This window comes from Jaculus jaculus, unplaced genomic scaffold, assembly GCF_020740685.1.
Source record: "Jaculus jaculus isolate mJacJac1 unplaced genomic scaffold, mJacJac1.mat.Y.cur u25, whole genome shotgun sequence".
In the NCBI taxonomy this organism is placed as follows: Eukaryota; Metazoa; Chordata; class Mammalia; order Rodentia; family Dipodidae; genus Jaculus; species Jaculus jaculus.
Window position 1 is genome coordinate 2,695,028 of NW_025423515.1, and position 12,685 is coordinate 2,707,712.

At 46.7% G+C, this 12,685-nt stretch overlaps 1 pseudogene; it reads right to left on the bottom strand.

Annotated features, from left to right (window-relative positions):
- Positions 1–4,661: 4,661 nt before the first annotated feature.
- LOC101615834 lies at positions 4,662–12,392 on the bottom strand (annotated as a pseudogene).
- Between the last annotated feature and the right edge of the window lie 293 nt (positions 12,393–12,685).

The following is a 12,685-nucleotide window of genomic DNA, read 5'->3' on the forward strand; positions in this document are numbered from 1 at the left end:
TTAACATTTGCGGTGGGCTTACCTGCTAATTACATATTGGGAGGAAAAGGTCTTAATTAGGTTTGAAGTAACTGGGTCATCATTATCAATATTGTGCCCCCTTCTGTGGGGAAGCAGGAGGTTTTGTTCTAACTAGAAATTGAGAAGAACTGATTTAATCCTTCCTTCCTCATCTATTTCCCTCCCGCCTTCCTTCCTTTTGGAAAAGTGACTTAAAACACTTCCTTTCAGGGATGGAGAGATGGCTTAGGGATTAAGCCACTTGCCTGTAAAACCAAAGAACCAAGGTTCAATTCCCCAGGTAAGCCAGATGCACAAGGTGACACATGTATCTAGAGTTCCTTTGCAGTGGCCCCACCCACTCACATGAATAAATAAAAATAAAATACAAAAGAAAAAACGTTTCAAATACTGTAGCATAGTCAAAACTTTTCTTAATATTTTATTTTTATGAATTAATTAATTCATTTATGAGACAGAGAGACAGAGAGAGAGAGAATGAGCACACCAGAGCCTCCAGCCACTGCAAATGAACCTAAGATGCATGTTCCAACTTGTGCATCTGGCTTATGTGGGTCCTGGGGAATCAAAACTCTGTCCTTAGGCTTTAGGGGAAGCACCTTAATTGCTGAGCCATCTCAACTGCCCTAATCAAAATTTTAATACCTTCCTGAGGAGTTATTGAAAATTAATGGTTGCTGGGCGAGGGGAAACATTCTTTAGTGGTGTAGCCACTGCTAAATGGCACATTCAGTAGTAAATGATATTCCACCTAGGCTCATCGAGGAAACTAATTCAACTTGGTGAAAGACACACACACACACACCCACACACAGACACGTGCGTGCAAAATGACATATAGAAGTTAGCCCAGCTGGGAAGAAAAGTGCCATTAGAAGTGATACTAGGGAGAGAAGGCAACTGGGGGTGAACAAGATCAAAATATATGGGCTGAAGAGATAGCTCAGTGTTTAAGGGGCTTGCCTGCAAAGCAGAATAACCTGGGTTCAATTCTCCAGTACTCACATAATCCAGATGCATAAGGTGGTGCATGTATCTGGAGTTTGTTTCCAGTGGCTGGAGGCCTTGGTGCACCCATTCTCTGTGTCTCCTCTCTCTCCCTTCCTTCACTTCCTCTCTCTCTGTCAAGTAAATAAATAAAAATTTTAAAAATATCCAGGCATAAAACTCGTCAAAACCAGTTAAAACTTTATAATTCAAAGAGCATGATAACAGGAGAAATAAGAATCAGGCAGAGATTTTCAGGGTCATTAAAATATTCTTTTCAACATAAGGTAACAGGTCTCATATTTTAGGATGGTGAGAAAAAAATACATATGCATAAGATATATGTAGCCACATAAACTATATAAAATAAATAGGATATATTATAGGATATATATTCACCTATGTAGGAGATATCTATCTATCTATCTATCTATCTATCTATCTATCTATCTATCTATCAATCAATCATCTATCTATCTATCTATCCCATGATGAGTTCAAGGCCAGCCTGATATATATGTCTCCTGTGAACAAGTAACTGTCTCCCTCATAAGAATACATAGGAATTCTCAACAGTAAATTTGCCCCTGTGAGAACACATACTTGGATCCTTCTGAGGAGGAGCTCCTGTCCTGGAAGTTCAAGCTTCAGGAAGTAGGTTCCTGGGGGAGTTGGGGAGAGACAATGAGGGAGGAAGTAACCTTACATAGGTGTGGAGTCTTATTTCTGACTCAACTGCAGCCTAAATTCTACTTCAAAGATCAGTGTTTGAGTGAGGGAGTCCTTTGTATCCATGCACTTTTAACATATTTTAATTAATTATTTAATCAATCAAATTATTTGAGAGAGAGAGATGATGTGCATGCCAGGGTGTCCAGCCACTGCAAGTGAACTCCAGATGCATTTGTCACCTGCTCATCTGGCTTTACATGTGTCCTGGCTTTTCCCAGGTTCTTAGGCTTCACACGTAAGCTCCTTAACCGCTGAGGCATCTCTCCATCCATTCTTGTGGGATTTTAACAGACATAAGGGTAAAATTTGTTTGTTTGGCAGAACTATGACTTTCCATTGTGATTAAACCATCTTTAACTTAAAGCACAAGAAATAAAAGGTAAGATAGATGGACTATTGTCTTCAAGTAAATAAAAAGTCATGGCCAGGCATGGCGGTGCAAGCCTTTAATCCCAGCACTTGGGAGACATAGGTAGGAGGACCACTGTTAGTTTGAGGCCATCCTGAGACTTCATTGTCAATTCCAGGTCAGCCTGGGCTAGAGTGAAACCCTATCTTAAAAAAGCAAGAAAAAAAAGTCATAGATATCAGGTGGGATAACTCATGTCTCTAATCCAATCACTGGGGAGGCTGGGGTAGGAGGATGGTCAGGAGTTAGAGCCTAGTCTGTGGTTCAGAGTGAGTTTCAGATCAGCCTGGACTACGATGACACTCTCCCTCAAGATAAAAGGGAGGGCTTGAGAGATGGCTTAGTGGTTGAGGACCTTGTCTGAAAAGCCAAAAGACCCAGGCTCAATTCCCCACCACCCATATAAAGCCGAGGCACAAGGGGACACATGCTCTGAAGTTCATTTGCCAGGGATGGAGGCCTAGTGCTCACTCCTTCTCACACTTTCTGTCCTTATCTCTCTGTCTCTCTGCCTCATATAAATAATAAATGGCAAACAAATATTAAATATGACACTTATGGGACTGGAGAGATGGCTTAGCTGTTAAGCGCTTGCCTGTGAAGCCTAAGGATCCCAGTTTGAGGCTTGATTCCCCAGGACCCAGGTTAGCCAGATGCATAAGGGGGTGCACGCATCTGGAGATCGCTTGCAGTGGCTGGAAGCCCTGGCATGCCCATTCTCTCTCTGTCTCTGTCTCTATTTGCCTCTCTCTCTCTGACACTCTCAAATAAATAAATAAAAATGAACAAAAATTATTAACAATGTCACTTTTAATCAGCAGAACTAAGTCTAATAAAAAGATCATCAATGTTACAATGGCTCCCTTCCTCCAACCCCACAAAAATTATCTTCATTACCAGAACCTTCGACTCATGAATAAATCGTGTGGCATATAACACTCTATTACTAATGTCCTTGTCCTTTCCTCATTGGATTTACAAGTGAATACTACAATCCTGAAAGAATATTTTCACACCCTCTATTGTGTAATCACCCAATTATCTTTGCCATAAAATAAATTCTAGAATAACTAAGCAAGACCATAAATATGTAAAAGCCCATGTCAAAGATGTTACCTTAACACAAGTTACAAAAGCTTTAGTCCACTACCAATAGAAAAATGGGAGATAGACCAGGGATGGTGGTTCACTCTTTTAATCCCAGCACTGGAGAAGCGGAGGTAGGAGGATTCTGGCCATGAGTTTGAGGCCAGCCTGAGAGTACATAGTGAATTCGAAGTCAGCCTGGGCTAGAGTGAGACTACACTTCAAAAAAAAAAAAAAGAAATTAATAGATAGTATACCCCACTAGTCCTGGGTGTAACCAATTGTTTACATGACCTTAGTGTCTTTTTGTCTTAATTTGTAATCACATTTTTTTCTTTATTTTACAAAAAAAAAATCATTATTTACTTGCAAGCACACATGCACACACACACACACACACACACACAGAGAGAGAGAGAGAGAGAGAGAGAGAGAGAGAGAGAGAGACAGGCAGGCAGACAGAGAGCCATGCCACTGCCTCCAGTCACTGCAAACGAACTGCAGTTGCATGTGCCACCTTTTGCATCTGGCTTTATGTAGGTACCAGGGAATTGAGCCTGGGTACTTTGGCTTTGCATGCAAGGACATTTAACCAATAAATCATGTCTCCAGTCCCAGGTTTTTCTTATTTTGTCCTTTGTGTTGAAAGGGTATTAGACTTGTTAGAAAACCAGTAAGAAAAACAATCTTTCTCTCTCTCTCTCTCTTTCTGTCTCTCTCTGTCTCTCTCTCTCTCTCTCTCAAAGAAATGAAAATGTCCCTTTATTTATTTTTATTTGAGACAGGGTTTGTGTGAGAGAAAGAGAGAATGGGCATGCCAGGGCCTCTAGCCATTGCAAACAAGCTCCAGATGCATGTGCAACCTTGTGCATCTGGATTACATGGGACCTAGAGAATTGAACCTGAACCTGGGTCCTTAGGCTTCTCAGGCAAGTGCCTTAACCATGAAGCCATCTCTCTAGTCCCAATTTTTTTTAAAGAAAAGCTAGCTCAGAGAGAGGTGAACTACATCCTGATGGGATGACTGTATTTAAAGTCTCTTTTCATCCATAATGGCAACCCATTCCTCAATGCATCTGAAAGGCCACAGGGTCTCTCTTTGTTGCAGGAGTGGTCTTCTCCATGATGGAAAAGAAAATACCTTTGTTTCAATGTTTTTGATGTTCTCTTCTTCAAGTGAACCCAGCCATCCAGGGCACATGGCTGGGGAAGGCTCCCAGCGAGGACAGGCAAACACTGTGGCTCCGTGTGGAGGCTTAGCCCTTCCCCTGCTCTGCTAGCACACTTCACATGCCAGCGGGAGACAGCGTGGCACAGCCAGGAGTCTGATGTTCTCAAGCTGTGAGGGGGGCAGAGGGTGAGGTCACTAGCTAGGTCCTGCACAGACAGCCTGGGGCCCTGGCCAAATAGGGCATGTTCCTGTCAGTCAGAGGTTGAGAACAGGCACATCAAAGAGATCGCAGACACCTTCACTCTCATCCAGGTTGTGGATGTAATTGTGGTCTCCTGGGGGAGAGGGGAGAAAGTCAGAGTAATGGGGCAAACACTCATGTGAAGTCAAAGATTTCTGACAGCTCCTCTGGGAGTTCCAGAACGCACATGGGGTCAGCCTCGATAGACTCAAAGGAGATAGAAGGATTGTGTCCAGATGAACTGCTCTTGCTGCTACTGCTGTTGCTGCTACTGCTGCTGCCGCTGCTGCTGCTGCTGCTACTGTCTAACAGGGCAGAAGACTGCAGCAGCTGGTTTTCCAGTGCTGTCAGGCTCAGCAGGAGGGAGCTGAGCTCACCATTGTCCATGCTTCCAGTTCCAGGGTCACTGCTCACTGCAATCTCAGCTGCTGGGCTGGCCACCCCTAGGACTTCAGTGTTGCCAGGAATGGGGGTAGGAGTGATTAGCTGAGGACTGCTTGGACAGGAGGCTTCTTGGGGCTGGGGTAGTGTGAGCTTGGGCAGGCTTGGAGGGGTAGAAACAGCAGGTGGAGTCTGGAGCAGATCCTCAAGGTGTGGGACAGGCACACCACAGGTGGTGAACTCCAAGCCTCCTTGTTCACCAGCAGTACCACGATGGGGCCACACACACTCTTCAGGTAAACCCGGTATTTCTTCTGCCCACTGAGACCCTCTGGGATGGGCACCTCTAGGCTGGTGCCCGATGTGGCCCAGATGGCCAGGAAGGTTTCTCCAGCAAAGCATCTGCAGATGTCCTCATGTCTCCCATAGGCCAAGCAGCTGTTCAGCACGTCCTCTGTGACATTGCAGATGCTTTGCTGCACCCACAGCTTGTGCTGATCAAGTTCTTGTTCCCACTGCTATAGCACATGTGAGTGGGCAGGTGCACTGATGTAGAGGGCAGGAGAAGTCTGAAGTAAGGTGTCCTCATCACTCACGGGCATTCTATCCCCGAGAGTCTCTCAAACGACCTATATCTCGCCCATTTTTGTTAGATAGACTGACTGTCCAGGGACCCCCACCCATCCTCCCGTCTGCACCCAGTCAGCGCTGGGGTTATAGGCACACTGTTCACAAGGGAACTCAGGATTTGAACCCCGGTCATCATACTTGTGCTGCAAGTGCTCCAGTGAGTGAGAAATCTCATAGCCTCTCTCTTTTTTTTCTCTTTGAATTTCTTTCTCTCTCTCTTTTTTTTTTGCTTTAAAATTTTTATTTATTTTTTGAGACAGAGACAGAGAGAGAGAGAGAATAGGCACACTAGGTATGCTGATTTGATTCAGGTGTTCCCCATAAACTTAGGTGTTCTGAATGCTAAGTTCCCAGCTGATGGATATTTGGGAATTAGTGCCTCCTGAATGGAGTGTATTGTTGGGGGTGGGTTTATGGATGTTATAGCCAGTTGCTCCATACCAGTACTTGACACACCCTCCTGTTGCTATGGTTCACCTTATGTTGGGCAGGGGGTGGTGTCCACCCTCTGCTCATGCCATCACTTTCTTCTGCCATCATGGAGCTTCCCCTTGAGCCAGTAAGCCATAATAAATCTCTTTTTTTCCCCAGAAGCTGCTCTTGTTTGGGTGATTTCTAACAGCAATGTGAACCTGGCTGCAACAGTAAAGTGGTACCAAGGAGTGGGATTGCTACTAGACACCTGACTGTGTGGCTTTGGCCTTTTGGAGCTGATTTTCAAGAGGAATGTGGGAGGATTTGAAACCTTGGCCTAAGACATGCCTTGAAGTGCTGTAAGTGCAGCTTGAAGGACTATTCTGCTATGCGCTGAAAGACCTGAATGCAGTAAGAACTATGGACTGTGAGTGCTGGCTTATGTGGGTGAGAAAGAGTTTTGCTTCGGCTTGGCTAGCAGTTTGTGTGAGAAGCTTGCCCATGTCCTGAGAAGTTGTGCAGGGTTGCATTGTGTAAAAATGAACTGTTGTGATGAGAGGGACATAGCACAGAAAGAAAAACCTTTGGGTGAACTGTTGTCCATTCATCTGCAACTGAGAGATTACGACCTTTGAGTCTAGGCTAGTTGAGCTCTGTTGGGGCAACAGGTAGAATGCGGATTCCTTTGAAGGGGCCTGAGTGGTCAAGGAGTGCCCTGTTCTTCAAAGTCTGCTTTATTCCCCCCTGGATTAAAAAATTGTCACTGTACCTGGTATTGTGGAGTATAAGAAATGCAGGAAAGAAGTGGTCAGTGAGTTTGCAGAGAAGGAGACAGATAGGGAGAGAGACATGTAGAGAAGGAGTTAGATAGGTAGAGACACAGGCAGAGAAGGAAACAGATAGGGAGGGAGAGGCAGAGAAAGAGACAGATAGGGAGAGAGGGAGAGGCAGAAAAAGAGACAGATAGGGAGAGAGAGAGGGGGAGAGAAGGAGACAGAGGGGGAGAGAGACAGAGGCAGAGAAGGAGACAGAGGGGGAGAGAGACAGAGGCAGAGAAGGTGACAGAGGGGGAGAGAGACAGAGGCAGAGAGACAGAAGCAGAGAAGGAGACAGATGCTGGAGAGAGAGAGAGGCAGAGTAGGAAGCAGTTAGGGAGAGAGAGAGGCAGAGTAGGAGGCAGTTAGGGCGAGAGAGAGAGGCAGACAAGGAGACAGAGGGGGAGAGGGAGAGGCAGAAAAGGAGACAAAGGGGGAGAGAGAGATGTGGAGTAGGAGACAGATGGAGAGAGAGAGGCAGACAAGAAGACAGAGGTGGAGAGAGAGAGGCAGACAAGGAGACAGAGGGGGAGAGAGAGGGGCAGAGGAGACAGATGGGGAGAGAGAGAGGAAGAGACATAGACAGGTAGGGAGAAAGGGAGAGGCTGAGAAGGAGGCAGGTAGGGAGAGAGAGGCAGAGTAGAAGAGACAGGTAGGCAGAGAGAGAAAGAGGCAGAGAAGGAGACAGACAAGAAGAGAGAGAGGCATAAAAGGAGACAGGTAGGGAGAGATAGCGGAAGAAAAGGGGAGGCAGGTAGGGAGAGTGAGAGGCAGAGAAGTAGAGACAGGGAGGGAGAGAGGGGGGGGCAGAGAAGGAGACACAGAGAGAGAGTGTGGCAGAGAGGGGAGACAGGAAGGAAGAAAGACAGAGAAGCAGACAGGTAGGGAGAGAGAGAGGCAGAGTAGGAGACAGTTAACGACAGAGGGAGGCCGAATAGGAGATAGATAGGGAGAGACAGAGAGGTGGAAATGAAGATAGAGTGTGAGAAAACAGAGATGGAGACAGATATGGAGAGTCAGAGAAGTAGATAAATAGGGAAAGATAGGGAAAGAAGGAGAGAGAACGGGAAAGATAGGGAACGAAGGAGAGAGAACGGGAATATAGGGAACGAAGGAGAGAGAACAGGAAAGATAGGGAACGAAGGAGAGAGAACGTGAAAGATAGGGAACGAAGGAGAGAGAATGTGAAAGATAGGGAACGAAGGAGAGAGAAAGTGAAAGACAGGGAAAGAAGGAGAGAGAACGTGAAAGACAGGGACAGAAAAAGAGAGAGAGAAGGTTATACATAGGGAGGGAGGGAAAGAGAAGGATATGGATGGGGAGAGAGAGGCAGACAAGCATATAGATAGGAAAAGAGAGACAGACAAGGTGATAAACAAGGAGGGACAGAGAGGCAAAGAAGGAGATTGATAGGGAGAGAGAGGCACAGAAGGAGTCAGTTTTGGAAGGAGAGAGACAGAGAAGGAGAGAGGTAGGGAGAGAGAGAGAGAGGCAGAGAAGGAGACAGGTAGGCAGAAAAAGAGAGGCAGAGAAGGTGACAGGTAGGGAGAGACAGAGGGAGAGAAGGAGACAGATAGGGAGAGACAGAGAGACAGAATAGGAGACAGACAGGGGTAGAGGGAGAGGCCAAATAGGAGATAGATAGGGAGAGAGAGAGAGAGAGGCTGAGTAGGAGATAGATAGGAGTGATGGAATGACAGTGGACCAAGTGAGAACACTGGCAATGTCTCCTCAGAGTGCATGACATCACAATGGCTCTTTTGAAAGCCCAGACGATGTTTCCCACAGTGGATTGCATAACAGTTGTTCTAGTGACAGGCCCTGTCCTGTCTCTTCACAGTGCATGGCATCACAGTGATTCTATGAAGGCCAGGCCATGTCTCCTAACAGTCAATAGCATCACAACGGTTCTACTGTGAGTCTAGGCCTTGTCTTCTCACAATGGAGGGCCTCACAGGGGTTCTAGTGACAGGCCTGCCCCTATCTCCTCACACTGCATTGCATTGCATCACAGTAGTACTAGAGATAACCCAGTCCATGTCTCCTCACAGTGAATGGCATGACAGTCGTTCTAGTGAGGACCGAGGACATGTCTCCCCACATTGTATGACATCACAGTGGTTGCAGTGAGAGCCCGGTAGGTATTTTCTCAAAGTGGACTTCATCACAGTGGTTTTAATGAGAATCCAGGCCATGACTCTTCACAGTGAAAGGCGTCACAGCAATTCTAGGCCATGTCTCCTGAGAGTGGATGATATCACAGTCAGTCTAGTGAGAGACCATCCCTTGTTGCCTACAGTGCACTGCTTTACAGTGGTATTAGTGAGAACCCAGTCAGAGTCTCCTCACAGTGATGGCATGGCATTGGACCTTGTGAGAACCCAGATGATGTCTCCACAGAGTGCATGACATCAAAATGGCCATGTTGAGAGCCCAGGCCGTCTCCTCACAGTGGATTGCATCACAGTGGTTCTAGTGACAGGCCATGGCCTGTCTCGTCACAGTGCATGTCATCACAATATTTCTAGTGCGAGCCCAGGCCGTGTTTCCTCACGGTGGATGGTATCACCATGGCTCTATGGAGACCCCAGGTGGTGTGTTCTCACAGTGGACCACATCGCAGTAGTTCTAGAGACAGACAGGGCCCTGTCACCACACAGTGCATTGCTTCATGGTGGTATTAGGGAGAGCCCAGACTGTGTATCCTGACAGAGATGGCATGATAGTGGATCTAGTGAGGATGCAGGCAATGCCTCCTCAGAGTGCATGAGATCACAATGGCTCTATTGACAGCCCAGTCCTTGTCTCCTCACGGTGCACTGCTTTACAGTGGTATTAGTGGGAGCCCAGTCAGTTTATCCTCACAGTGATGGCATGACAGTAGTTCTAGCGATATTAGGCCTTGTGTCCTCACATTGGATGACCTCACCTAGTTCTAGTGAGAGACCCGGCATTATCTCCTCATAATTCATGGCACCACAGTGGTTCTTTTAAAAGCCCAGGCCATGTGTCCTCACAGTGGAAGACATTGCAGTGGTTCTAGTGACAAGTCTTAACATGTGTCTTCACAGTGCATGGCACCACATTGCTTCTCCTGAGAAGCCAGGCGTTTTTTCTCACAGAGGATGGCATCACAGTGGCTATACTGAGAGCCCTGGTGCTTCATCCTTACACTGGATGACATTGCAGCCGTTCTAGTGAAAGATGGGGTCCTGTCACCTCACTGTGTATTGATTCGTAGTGGTATTAGTGAGAGCCCCATCAGTGTATCCTCACAGTGATGGCAAGGCAGTGGATCTAGTGATGATGCAGGCAATGCCTCCTCAGAGTGCATGACATCACAATGGTTCCATTGAGAGTCCAGACATTGTCTCCTCATTGTCGATGTCATCACAATGGTTCTACTGACAGGCGTGGCCATCTCCTTACAGGGCATGGCATCACAGTGTTTCTAGTGAGAGCCCAGCCCGTGTCTCCTCACAGAGAACGGCTTCACAATGTTTCTAGTGACAGCCTGGACCTTCCTCACAGTACATGGCATCATAGTGTTTCTAGTGACGGGCCAGCCCTGTCTCCTCATAGTGCATGGCATCAGAATGTTTCTACTGAAAGCCCAGGCTGTGTCTCCTCATAGTAAATGACATCAAAGTGTTTCTAGTGACAGACCTTGCCCTGTCTCCTCACAATGTATGGCATCACATTGTTTTTTGTTTTTTGTCTTTTTTTGAGAGCCCAGGCCATGTCTTCTCACAGTGCATGTCATCACAGAGGCTCTAGTGAGAGCACAAGCTATGTCTCCTCACAGTGAACAGAATCACAATGGTTCTAGTGATAGGCCTGACCCTTTATCCTGACAATGCATGGAATCAGTATTTACAGTGAGATCCCAGGCTGTGTCTCCTCACAGTGGATGAAATCACAGTGGTTGCAGTGAGAGTGTGGGCTATGTCTCCTCAAAGTTGATCACATCACAGTGCTTCTTTTATTTTTATTTTGTATAACACAGGCCATGTCCTCTGACAGTGAATGGGATCACAGTAGTTCTAGTGAGAGACTAGGCCAAGTCTCCCCACAGTGCATGACATCACCGTAGTTCAAATGACAGGCCTGAACATGTCTCCTCAAAGTGAATGGAATCACATTGGTTATAGTGAGAGCCCAGGCCATGTTTCCTCACAGGGGAAGGCATCACAGTGGCTCTAGTTCAATACCAGACAGTGTCTCCTTAGAGTGGATGGCTTCACAGTGCCTCTATTGAGAACCCAGGTGATCTGTCCTCACAGAGGTTGACATCAACGCAGTTCTAGTGTGAGATATGGCACTATCACCTCACAGTGCATTGCTTAACAGTGGTATTAGTGAGAACACAGTCAGCATATCCTCACAGTGATGGCATAACAGTGGATCTAGTGAGGATGTCTACTCAGAGTACATGACATCACCCTGTCTCCTCACAGTCCATTGCATCACAATGGTTCTAGTGAGAGCCCAGGCAATGTCTGCTAACAGTGAATAGCATCATAGTGGTTCTACTGTGAGCCTAGCCCTTGTCTCCTCAAAGTGGATCATATCACAGTGGTTCTATGGACAGGCCCGGCCCTGTCTCCTCACACTGAATTGCATCACAGTAGTACTAGAGATAACCCAGTCCATGTCTCCTCACAGTGAATGGCATGACATCGCTTCTAGTGAGGACCGAGGCAATGTCTCCTCACACTGGATGACATCATAGTGGTTGCAGTGGAGTGTGGGAGTTATCTTCTCAAAGTAGATTGCATCACCAAGGATTTTTTTGGGGGGACCCAGGCAGTGTCTCCTCCCAGGGAATGGGATCACAGTAATACTAGTGAGAGACAAGCCAAGTCTCCTCGTAGTGGATGACATCACAGAAGTTCAAGTGACAGGCCTGAACCTGTCTCCTCAAAGTGCATGGCATCACATTGGTTCTAGTGAGAGCCCAGTCCATGTTTCCTCACAGTGGATGGCATCACAGTGGCTTTAGGCCGAGATCATGCCATGCCTCCTTAGAATGGATGACATCACAGTGCCTCTATTGAGAGCCCAGGTGGTGTGTCCTCACAGAGGATGACATTGCAGAGTTCTAGTGTGGCACACAGCACTGTCATTTCAGAGTGCATTGCTTCACAGTGGTATTAGTGAGAGCCCAGTCAGTGTATCCTCACAGAGCTATCATGACAGTGGATCTAGTGAGGATGCAGGCAGTGTCTCCTCAGAGTACATGACATCACAGTGACTCTACTGAGAGCCCAGGCCCTCTGTCCTCACAGTTGATGATATGCCAATGGTTCTACTGACAGGCCCTGCCCTGTCTCCTTACAGTGCATGGCAACAAAGTGTTTCTAGTGAGAGTGCAGGCTGTGTTTCATCACAGTGAATGGACTCACAATGGTTCTAGTGATAGTCCTGGCCCTTTACCTCACAATTCATGGCATCATAGTGTTTCCAATGAGAGCCCACGCTGTGTTTCCTCACAGTAAATGGCATCACAATGGTTCTAGTGACAGGCCATGCCCAGTCTCCTCACAGTTCATGGTATCAAAGTGGTCCTAGTGAGAGCCCAGGCCATGTCCCCTAACAGTGGATAGCATCATAGTGATTTTACTGTCTTCTCACAGTGGATGGCATCACAGTAGTTCTATTGACAGGCCCGACCCTGTCTCCTCACACTGAATTGCATCACAGTGGTATTAGAGATAACTCAGTTCATGTCTCCTCACCGTGAATGGCATGACAGTGGTTCTAGTGAGGAATGAGGCCATGTCTCCTCACAGTGGACT